Source organism: Nycticebus coucang, chromosome 18, assembly GCF_027406575.1.
Source record: "Nycticebus coucang isolate mNycCou1 chromosome 18, mNycCou1.pri, whole genome shotgun sequence".
Taxonomy (NCBI): domain Eukaryota; kingdom Metazoa; phylum Chordata; class Mammalia; order Primates; family Lorisidae; genus Nycticebus; species Nycticebus coucang.
This window is the reverse complement of record NC_069797.1, coordinates 69,832,245-69,844,883: the sequence shown is the minus strand read 5'-3', so window position 1 is coordinate 69,844,883 and position 12,639 is coordinate 69,832,245. Positions and strand designations below refer to the sequence as shown.

At 38.1% G+C, this 12,639-nt stretch overlaps 1 pseudogene; it reads right to left on the bottom strand.

Moving 5' to 3' along the window:
* Window positions 1-4,697: 4,697 nt before the first annotated feature.
* LOC128570868 (centromere protein H-like) lies at window positions 4,698-5,447 on the bottom strand (annotated as a pseudogene).
* Window positions 5,448-12,639: the final 7,192 nt, after the last annotated feature.

Below are 12,639 nucleotides of genomic sequence, written 5' to 3'. Positions count from 1 at the left end.
AAGTCTAGGTCATATATTTTGCCTGGAACTACTTACAGAGAACTATGATTGCCGTTTTTAGAACATAACTGTGGTTACTTGGGCCAGTGACAAGGCAACACTTTCCAAAATACAAAGACGGGGAAGATTTACACGTCTCAAAGATATTTGAAGTTGATGGACTCTGTGGTTACTTGAAGATCAGCAGCTCTTACTGGATTAAATAGATTGGGTTAGGATCTGGACACACTGATTTTGAATGTGCTGAACCCATTCATTTTCTTCACGTGAGCTCACACGCTATGATTTCTGACCTTTCCACATCCCATTTTTCCTTAAGATGTAGGTCATTGCACTTTCTTAAAATTGTCACCTACCATTCCATATTACTCTTTGGATATTTACTGACAAGGACAGGATGCAATGACATCATTATTTTCTATTACTAAGTGGGGAATACATATAAATAATACCGAATATGCTACGTTTCTACTAAAAGGTCAATAAATGTTAGTCATTCTTGTCACCATTACTAATATACTGCCTTGCTTAGCTGTTGGGTCAACCTTTTATGCACAATGCTCATTGTCAAATAAAACTTCTACTTTGGGTCTTTAGTGTTCATTATGGAGGAGAGAAGGAATTATTTATTTTCATGAAATCTTCTCAATTCAATCTTCACCGAATCTGTATTTCATTACCTGATTCTTTGGATACAAAATGCAAAATTTTCCTTTAATCATTCCTAATTTAGAAGTGCAGAATGACCAAATCAAAGTACTGTTTTCTAACTCAATTGTATGAAGTGCTATGGAAGCTTTACAGTAGAGACTGACAGCATCTTCAAGTTCAATAGGTATGCTTTGGGGTGTGTTTTCTAGTGACTTCTCTGACAGTACTTACCATACTTCTGAGTAAGCTGTACAGTGTGCTGAAGTCCCTTGTTGAATATATAAGAATTCGGTGGAATAGGAAGGGACAGTGAAAGAACAAATTGAGAGAGTGTAAAGAATTCCCTACCATGAAGTCCTTCAGATAAATTACAGATTCTCAAATCCATTATAAAAGTTTTTTGAGCATAGAGTCACTGTCAAAGAAACCCTGATCACCTCAATTTAAAAACTGAAAAGATTTTTCCAGATACAGAGAAGACATTTCAAGTCTATTAAAATCAAATGGAGTAGAAGTATCAAAACATTTTTCTCTTTGATTTCCCTGTATCTGTTCAAAATTATTTTCTTTTTCACCTTTCCATGAATTATTTTGGAATCTGTTCTTTATGGTAATCTGGATTGTGAAGGGGGGTTTTCTCCTTATCCTGCTGTACACGGTGGTTCCTGTCTGTAATCCTAGCTCTTGGAGAAGCCAAGGCAGGTGGATTGCTTGAGCTCAGGAGTTCAAGACCAGTGAGCAAAAGCCAGATCCTATCTCTACTAAAAATAGTAAAAACTAGCCAGGTGCAGTGTTGCATACCTGCAGTCCCAGCTACTCAGTAGGCTGAGGCAGGAGGATTGCTCAAGGCCAAGAGTTTGAAGTTCCTGTGAGGTACAATGATGCCACAACACTCCATCTGGGTGACAGAGTGAGACTGTCTCAAAAAAAAAAAAAAAAAATGCTTATCCTCCAAAAAGAAAAATAATCAATCTGTGTTATAGCCATCTTAACAGGTCTGTTCTGTCCTTAGCAGTCAGACATTGCTTTCAATTGATAGAAATAGAAAACAAACAAACAAAAAATGAATTCTAGAAGGAGACTACCCAGAGGTAGTATGGAGATGACACAATAATTAAAAACCCAATCTCCTTTAGGTTTTATTCTGTTATTTTTGTGTCTTCACATTGGCTTCTATGTTCCCAAAAGGGAAGAAGAAAAAGGGGGGAAATGCAGAAAGAATTTGTCAGCTGAGCCTGTCCCTTATGACGTTTCTTGAACACCCACAGTTAAGAGACATCCCCCTGGCATTTCATTGGAGGAAGCTTAATCACATGATCACCTACATCTGCAAGGGAGGATGTAAAATGTAGTTTTTAAGGTAGGCCACTAAGGTAATGTTAATAAAGGTGTCATCAGGAAGTAGGAGGAAATGGTTGTCTATTACATAGTCTTGTTAAAAATATATTTATGTTAATCTCTCCCCTTTATTTTCCTGGAAACTGCTACAGAAATGACCATGTCTTCAAACATGACAACTTTTGGGGAACCTTGTTTCTGACCACCTCAGCCCTGTATAGCCCCAGAAATTGACTAGGTGTAGATTATTGGCCTTGGGATTGGTGTCAAACATTCTTTCTTTAAATAACGCTCTAAATCATTTCTCATTTCATAGACATTTAACTCACAAACTAAAAAGCACTCATGAGTGCTATAAGATCATTCCACAATATATTGTTCATCTTTTGTACCCTTGGTCATTCATAAACTGTCAACTCTATCTGACCATTTTTTTTTCGATTAATAAATGTTCCTGGAGGTAAATTAAAAATATATATTTTCTCAATGATACACAGAAAAAAGAAACTATGTTTGCCTATCATTAACCCACACTGCCCACACTCTACAGGCATACACATTTATGTAATTTTAAAATACAATTCACACTTTAGAATCACAATGGCCATCTTGTTAAATCCCTCATTTAAAATATGTATCTCACTTAAAGAGTACCATGCCCTTTTTCTAATATTTCCAAATTTAATTTACCTTCTACCCAGAAAGGCAGAAACTTCCATTTTGGGGATGCTTCACATTTGAAATTATTTTTATATATTACAAAGAGTTGCTCTATAAATTTCACCACTGGCCTCACTTCCACTTTGGAAATGGGCATGGAGGCGAACAGAACCATGTATTTCTGATATGGGATAACATTAAAAAAAAAACTATCTGAGTACAAGGGCCTATAATTTCTATATCATTTATATTTCCTTAAGTTGGAAGATTATATATTCTTCTGAGAGTCTTAATTTGTCCTACACTAACTTTAAACAAGACCACAAGCCTTTTTTCTTATGGTAAAGTCTGTTAAAACAACAAAAGTACTTCACCATTTCTTAATATCTCAGGTCCAGAAATATAGTGAAAAATAATAAGTAAAAATTAAGTTTATATCACTTAGCAAAATATCCTTACCTCTACTTTCTAAATATCTCTAGCCTATCTACTTCTTGTCATTTCTTATGTGCAAATTGCCTGATCTTTGACCTTTTAGACTTAGGATGTTACTGTATGATGGAAAATACGTCTCAGAAAACAGTGGAATAAAACTATCTGGTTGTCCTCCGCCCCTATATCTCATCTGTGCCTATAACTTAACACAAGACTCAAATATGGAGACAAATTTGTCTCCGCATTATGTATGTATTTAGGAAAAGCACTTACTTTTTCCACTGATGTTCTATATTGCTAAGCAAAAAATAGTCTCTCTAAAGTCTCTAGATTACATTTTTCCATGGCACAGTACCCTAGCACTTTCCCTGATGGAACGTAACCTCTTGGCGATGAACTGTAGGCACTTAAGTAATCTTCTTTAATACTAAAGACTAGAACAGATGGTCGAGGCAAGCATTACGCTCAGCTGCCCATTCCATAACAACTGTACTGCTTTAAATGATTAGGGGAATGGTGGAAGCCAGGAAATGTTTATTGTTTTGGAAAGAGGGCGGGCCAGGATGAGATTTCACATTCACTTTTTCCTAGAGGAAAATATTCATCCAACAGATTTTATGTGACATATCAGAACCACAGCCTCCACTTGCCAACTGTCAAGACATCCGATGGTTAAAGCAACTGGGAAAGGTAGCAATAAAATCAGCTGACTCCCAGCCAAGCAAATGCCAATTATAGTTTGTTTTAAGAGTGCTGGAAAGGACGCATGGAGGCCAACAGTATGGTGGATGGACAGGGGCTGCTTAAAGGATGACTAACAAAGGCTATGGCCTGTGATATTCCAAAGAGACATGATTGGCACATTGACACAGATGGAGAAGAGAGGCCGGGACCTCTAAGGATGACTCACACTCTGTGCCAACCAAACTGTTCTTTCATTTCTAGTGCAAAGCTGTTTTGCATAGTGGGAAATGTCAGTCTATGAGACTGACTTACAGTAGTTTCTTCTTATCCCTGGTTTTACTTTCCACAATTATCTGTGATCCAACATGATCTGAAAGTAGGTCAGTACAGTACAAAGAGAGAGAGCCCATATTCACAGCGCTTCTCTTCCAGCATATCTTTTTTTTTTTAACACTTATTCCTTTTATTTCTCAACTTATAAAACTAATGAAAAAAATACTAATGCACACTAAATATGGAAATAGAGAACGAAAAAAGTCATTCCCAATCCCACTACAAATAACCCGTTGGATATGCTTTTCTAAAATTATGGTTGACAAACAAATGCACAGAAATGTTCCACAGAAGAGTTGAAACTGCTAGAAACGTAGAAGAAATGTCCATAATCAATGGAAAGCTGAATTAGATGTCCTTCTGGACTCTTCCAACGTTAAGATTTTTAGATTCTTTGAGAGTATGCCAGTCATTTTAATTATCATATTTTAACCAATAGATTCTATGTTAATTAATGAGCTAAAAGTTAATTAAGCTAAAAAAACTTTGCAGTTTTAGAATAGTTTCAAAAACACTGAAAATCAATTTCACTTGACATTTGCTGTTTAAATTACCTATCAAAAACAAAAATGAAACATGTCAAAATAGGATTCTTATTAGATCATGGTGAGATTCTTCTCAAGCTGCAAAACAGTTTCCTTAAGTGCTGAATTCTCTGCCCAATTGACTTTTCTCCCCAAAATGATGTTCTGGAACACATGTTGAACAACTGTAGTAATTTTTACCTCCATCTGTAGGTTTTGTTGTATGGTCTTTACTTTGCCTGAATTTTCCATGCTGTCCACCTCATTTTTCTGTCTGTCCTTTTCCATCTGTATTTCTAAAAGCTTACTTTCCGAAGCTTGTTTTGATTGCAATCTCTTCTTCCTAACATTAACCAGTTTTTCTTCTCAATCCCAAGATTCCTGCTGTAATTTCATTATTAACTTATTTAGCTTTAATACTTGTTTCATGTTATCCATGAGCACACTGCTCTTAGTGTTAATGTTCTCCAGGTTTTTTATAAGTGCAGTTGAAAACCTCACCCTGTTTAACGCAAGATTTTTCATTTCAAAAGCAATTTCTACCCCTTCAATTTCATTTCCCAGGTCTTCAATTTGGGCTTCAATGTACTTTTCTTGCATGATTTGTTCTGGAGATTTTTCTTCATTTGCATCAACCACCGATTTATATTCTAAGAGTTGTTTTGTCTGTGCCCTCTGCCTTAGAAGCAGGGTCATGCGGTCCTCGCTGCGGGCCTGCTGGCCACTGGCGGCCTGGGGCGGCCCGCCTGCCTCACCTGCCCTGCCTGCCCCTCGGTTGTCCCCAGGCTCGGGGTCTGCTGGCTCCTTGGGCTGCTTCTCCATCGCTGGCTATGGCAAAGGGATACAGCATCCAGGAAAAGAAGAGGCCGCTCCGCAGCTTATCGTTTTAATTCTTGCATTAGTAGAGATTGTTGTTAATCTCTCACTGTGCCTAATTTCTGAATTAAACTTTATCATAGATGGATACATATGGGAAGAATCATACTGTACTATCCGTGGTTTCTAGGTATCCAGTGGGGGCTTGGAACATGCGTCCCTCTGGATAAAATGGGACTACTATACTGTAAGTTTTAACATGCTTTTCATTGGGGAAGATATGATTTACTGATTACTCCCTTGATTTTGTCAAGGAATCCAAACCATGTTTGAAGAAAACAAGCAAAAATGAAAGTTTTCTCCAATGTGACCGATTTTCTGGTTCACAGAAAGCTGCAGTCCTTGCAGACTTCCAAGGGCCCCTGGTATCATGCTACTTCTAGATTGCCCCAAATAATTTTGTCACATTAAAAGTAAAGACCCAGTGTTTCTTACCTGATGTCCAAAGAGTTTTCTTTGTTAAAGAGCAAAAGTGTATTTAATTAGCATGCTGGCACTGTGGTGGTTCGCATTAACTCCTGTGTTTGAACTCCATCAAGGTATTTTATTTTATTGAAGAATAAAACCCACTTAATTGGGGAAAGGCGTAATAGGCAGAGAACGCTGCATTTGCAATTAAGAAATAGAATATTACTTAAGTTGCTCTGTAGGTGAATTTTTATATGCCAATGAAAAAATTTTGAAAAATGGAAGAATAGCACTAAAGTAGAAAGCTAACAATATATAGCAGAAATGCACTCATCAAATACTGTGTGAATTATTTTTTGTTAATTCTAATGAAATATACTAACAAGACTTCCCCTCAAAAAGTGACTTTCACTTTCTGCAACACTGAAATATATATATATATATACACATACATATATACATGTGTAAATACATATATATTTCTGAAAAGGTGCATATATGATGAATTTTTGTAAATTAAGCACACACCGGTGCAATAGGAAAGTCCATCATTTAAAGGTACATTGTAATAATTTGGGGAAAGCTGAGATCTCATCCAATTGAACTTGCTTTGTAAAAGTATATTTGCCAGGTTACACCTATAATCCAAGGACTTTGGGAAACCAACACAGAAGGATCACTTGAAACCAGAAGATCAAGACCATCCTGGGCAACATAATGAGACCCTGTCTCTGTAAAATATAAACACATGTAGGTGTGATAAAGCACAGGTAGTTCCAGCTATGGGGGAGGCTGCGATGAGAGGCTGCTTTGAGCCCAGGGGTCCAAAGCCACACGTGAGCTATGATGATGCCACTGTAATTCAGCCTGGAGAAAAGAGTAAGACGTGTCTCAAACACACACACACACCAAAAAATCAAAAACAAACACAAAGTACATTTTTATGTGGTGCATAATATAGTTCAGATTCGATTTCTTTGGATCAGCAAACAAATCATTACATGGAATTAGGAAGTGAGAGGACTATGGAGATAACTTCACATAAACATTTTATTTATTAGGTATTTACTGCAAGACCAATTGCGTAATTTTGCCATTCATAGCAGCGATTAAAGATGTGTGTGTTGTGTTTTAACAAGGAAACAAGATGACAGCCTGCAATTATGACAACGTACCTGAGAAAGCCCTGCTTCTTGGAGGCGTCTCTGTGAAAGGAAATGAATGTTGTTTTCTCCATCTTTTTAGAACATCTTCAGAATGATGTAGACGCACAACCCAAGACCAGAGATGCGGGCAGTCCCTAGACGTCTTAGATATGCCAAAGTACAAGAGTACACCAGTAGTTCTCATCCTTGGCCATTCATTACCTGAAGATATTTAAACGCTATTGATTTCTGTGTCTGAGCCCTGACATTGTAACTTCACTGGCGTTAGGTGTGTCATGGGCATGCTGATTTGGAAAGCTTCCTAGGTGATGCTGGAAGGCAGTCACGGCTGGGATCACTGGTTCAGATTGATGTAGTGATTCTTTAGCTCGTCTAGATATAAGGGTCTCTTAGAGGCTTGTTAAAAAGTGTGTCTAATCAGCTACCCAGGGGATTTTCATTCAAGGGGTCCTTGAGCCACATGCAGGGAAAACAAAACAAGACAAAAACCTCTTGTCTTGATTTAGCTTATTTTTATGCCTTGGGCTTGTCACCTGGTGACACCAACTTGAGCTATGTGAAAGTTCACCCAGAGTGCATAATTCTTAATTTTGGCAGTTCCCAGCATTCATGGAAACAAAAACTTTTGCAGAAGCTTCTGTATGATTGTGCTGCCACATGTAATGCCAAGGGCAATTCTAATTCCCATAAATCAGTCAAGTCTCCAGCTGAAAAAAAATCTAAATAATGAAGTAGATTACACTCAGAAATAAACTAAAGCTCAAAGAATTCAAGGATGACCTTTTCTTTTTTTGAATTATTTTCAGTATAACATACAATTTCTTTCTTTCTTTTCTTTTTAGAGACAGAGTCTCACTTCGTCACCCTGGGTAGAGTGCTGTGGCATCACAGCTCACAGCAACCTCCAACTCTTGGGCTTAAGCGATTCTCTTGTCTCAGCCTCCTGAGCAGCTGGGACTACAGGCACCGGCACAACACCCAGCTATTTTTTGTTGCAGTTCGGCCGGGGCCAGGTTCTAACCCGCCACCCTCAGTATACGGGGCCGGCGCCCTAGCCACTGAACCACAGGCGCTGCTCTCAACATACACAATTTTATTTTAAAAACGTCGGGAAAGTCTAATCTTAGGTGTTCATCCTATGAATGAAAACCTCATCCCCCAAGAGACGTGTACAGGTTTACAGCAGTTTTATTTGTAATAACCAAATATCAGATGCAACATAAATATCTATCAACAGGTGAATTGACAAATAACTTGTATGTACGCACGATGGAAGACTATTAAGTCAAAAGATAAAAATTAGAAAAGAATAAGCAACTGGTAAACAACATAACATGGATTAATCTCTAAAGCACTGGGTGAGGAAATGTTGAGTGAGGAAATTATGAGACACAAGAGAATGTGCTATATAAATTCATGTATATAAAGTTTTAGAATAGATGAAATTTATTTACAGTGATATGGCTCTGAGCAATGCTGCCTCAGGGTAGAATGGTTGACTAAAAAGTGGTGGAAGGAAATGTTAAGAGACGATAGAGATTTTCTACATTTTTATTATGGTGGTGGTAATATACAAATATCTACATTTGTTGTGTAAAGTATTCAAAACCTGGAACAATAATATGTTCCCTGTTTATATGTGTTATAAAATGATGGCATGAATTTATTATGGTGCAAAAATTTTTTGAAATCTATACATATTTTTTCTAATGTGCATTTCCATAAACTTTTTAAAATCCTCTTATAAATAGACATATTATATATACACACACGTATTCTTTCTCCATCTATATCTATATATACACATATATATGTCTCTAAATACAGGAAGATGTAAAAGAGTTTATGGAATTTCACATTAGAAAAAATATGCATAGATTTCAAAGAGTTTTTGTACCATAACTAACCCATACCAACATTTCATAACATGTCTAAACAGGATCTAGTTTGAGGCACAAAGGAAGTAGGACATCAGTTTGACAACCACTGTTGTCAGAGAAACATAAATTCTGCTAAAATTCATAGAAAAGCAAACATCAAATTTGTGTTGAGGGTTAGCTGAAAGAAAGGTGAAAGCATTGCTTTATAAAAAGTTTATAAGGACAATGCCCCCAAATAACCAGCAATTTACAAATGGATAACTTGGACAACTGGCTTTAAGTAAGGATAAGACAATGTTGAAGATGAAGTCTATAGCAACAGACTATCCACAACAATTTGCCAGGAAAACGTTAATCTTGTTTGTTCCCTAATTGAAGAGGACTGGTAATGAACAGAAGAAACAATAGCTAACACGATAGACGTCTCAATTGGTTCAGCTTGCACGATTCCGATTGAGAAATTCAAGTTTAGCAATCTTTCCACTCCATGGGTACCAAAACCATTGCTATAGAACAGCTGTACACAAGAATAGATAGAGATGTCAATGGAAATTTTAAACATGAAATCAAGATCCTGAAGTATTTCTTCAAAGAATTTCAGCAGGAGATGAAGCTTGGCTTTACCATTACAAACATCGTCCATTCAACAAAAGCCTCCACTGTGCTGAAGACAAAGCACAATCTAAGCCATGGCTACCAAGAAGTGGAAATGGTCCAGTCAGAGCAAAAATGGACTTCTCAAGAGTAAAGTTCATGGTAACTTTTGGGGAGATGTTTGAAGCATTTTGCTTGTTGACTTTCTGGAGCCATAAAAAATAACATGTGCTCTTATTATGAGAGTATTTGAGAAAATGAGCCAAAGATTTAGCAGAAAAATGCACAGTAAAGCTTTATTGGAGAGTCCTTCCTCACCAAGAAGATGCTTCTGTTCATTCTCATCAAAGGACAAGTTTGTGAGTTTTGGTGGAAAATCAATGGGCATTCATCTTGAAGTCCTGATTTGGCTCCTGCTGACTTCTTTTGTTTCCTAATATTAGAAAGAAACTTAAACATATATTCGTATTTCTTCAGTGAATGTTTAGTATTACATGGCTAAATTCCAGGATTCTCTGTTCTTTGGGAATGAACTAAATGACTATTAGAATTGCTTACAAAAGAGTCTTAACCTTGAGGGAGTTTATGTTGAGAAACAGTTTATGTGTCTTATTTTTAATTTTTTAATTCCATTTTCCATAAATTTTTGAGGTACCCTAGTATATGTTATACACACACAAACATGTAAAATGGAATCACAATCCCCATTGCATGTGATCTAAGTTCTTAAGGAACAGCTAATCTTCACTGACATGCCCTTTGGTTGCTTGATTCCTATTTTTTGTTTGTTTGTTTGTGGTGTCAGTTACAACTATTTACACTTGACGTAATTTAATGATAGTTTGCCGTGTTAGTGGTCAGACTCTTTTTCTGTCTCCCAGACAAAATAAAGAGGAAAACAGATAAGTTAAGTCCTGGCCAAGCATCATTCAATGTGTTACTGTGTAATCGCCCTTTGAAAGTCATTGTGTGGTTTGAAGTCTCTTTTAAAAAATTCCCCTCAAGTTGCCAAAGTCCTTTCTGCGAAAACATTGAGAAGTGCAGGACTTCAGAGCCATCCCAAGTGAAGTCAGAATCTTAGGAATCTGTGCAGTATTCTCATGACAGAAGCACAGTGGAAAAAAATTCCTGGAAAGTGATGGAGAAAAACTAGGAGAAAATAGTCTTCTCAGCAATTTACAAAACTGATTAAATGTATTTGTTTGTTTGTTTCTTGTTCAAGGGCAAATAATTTTAACCAAGGATCAGGACATCTTGAATGCAGTTAAGATGCCAGTTGGTACTGTATTTGACATGCTGTGATTTCTTCTTTCAGGTTTTCTTTACTTAAAATTTTTGAAAATTTAACCACCAGAGGGCGCACATATTACATTTTGAAAAGTTTAAAGGAACATTTCCACTTGGAAGCTCCCTTGCAAGGTGGAAACCTATGCCTCAGGGATGGAAACTTTTCATGCCCCCTCTCCCTTGCTCCTTTATATGTTGAGCACAGGCCTTTCACACCCGCTGCCTCCCTGGAACCCCCTCAGCAGCATCCTGTCCGCTGTTTGCCAGATAAATTCTCTTACCAAATAGATTGAACTTTTTTGTTTGTTTGTTTTTTGCCTTCTTTGTTCATTAAATTAAGCTAGCCCTTGTTTCTTGACTCGGATCACCTGGAGTTCAAGGACATAGTGAATTATTCTGAAGCTCTTTAGTCTATACCCCTATGTTTTTGGGGCAGTTCTCCACCTAAAATGCAGGGAAAAACACTTGTACAGCCATTTGCCAGATGTTCACCAACCAAGCTTCCAGTTGCTTTATGAACATTCCCACCCAGTTCCCGCATGTGTCTGTGTGTGTGGGGGTGGGGGGGGTGGGAGGCTTTACATTGGCTGACAAGGCCTCTGTTATTAACCTTTCAGACTTAGTGACCTAGCTCAGGCTTAACAGCCTACATTTTTGCAAAGTTGGAAATCCTTACCTATGTTGCCACATCACCCAGAAGTGACTCTGAGCGCTCAGTTCCACATTACCTCCTCTGGGCCCTTGGATGCCTGTGTCAAGAGATCCATGCCATATACAACTGAAGACTCTGCTGCTACTCTGGGGGAGTACTGGTCTCTTTAAAAAGCTTAAATGTGGCATGCGTGATGGGACTGATCATCTGTCTAACTTGAAACTCCTTGAGTAATATTCTTTGGGTAAGCTGCCATTGGCAACTATGCCTAGTCAAAAGGTGATTCCAATGACCCAACAAGCTTCTCCAGTCTTATTTTGAGGTTACCCTTCCTCTAAATTATATTTCTTGGGGACACCCATAGCTCAGTGGTTAGGGTGCTGGCTACATGCATTGGGACTGGTAGGTTCGAACACAGACCGGGCCTGCTAAACAAACAACAACAACAACAACAACAACAAAATAGCTGGGTGTTGTGGTGGGTGCCTATATTCCCAGCTCCTTGGGAGGCTGAGACAAGACAATAGCTTGAGCCCAAGAGTTTGAGGTTGCTGCAAGCTACAACACCGCAGCACTCTACAGAGGGTGACAAAGTGAGACTCTGTCTCAAAAAAAATAAATAAATAAGTTACATTTCTTACTATTGTCACATCATCACAACAGTATCCAGGTGGTGGCAGATGTCATCTCTGCATCTGTCATTGTCAGTCACTACTCCCAGCCTCCCTTTTAAGGAATGATGTCTTCTGCCTCTGACAATTTCTCCTACCTTTCAGTTTTCTGGAGAAAGATTCTACCTTGAGGAACTAGCTGCTGCTCTGTAACACCCCACAGAGCAGCTGTTTCCATCTTAAGGGTGTATTACCATTGCTTAGCGTAAGTCTAAGGGTGTAGAAACCTGAGCCTTGTTGTTGTTTGTTTGTTTAGCAGGCCCAGTCTGGGTTCAAACCTACCAGTCCCGATGCATGTGGCCAGCACCCTAACTACTGAACTACGCATGCCCTCAAGAAATGTAATTTAGAGGAGGAGTAACCTCAAAATAAGACTGGAGAAGCTCGTCAGGTCATTGGAATCACCTTTTGACTAGGCATAGTTGCCAACGGTATTGTGGTGGACACCTGTAGTCCTAGCTATTTGGGAGGCTGAGACAA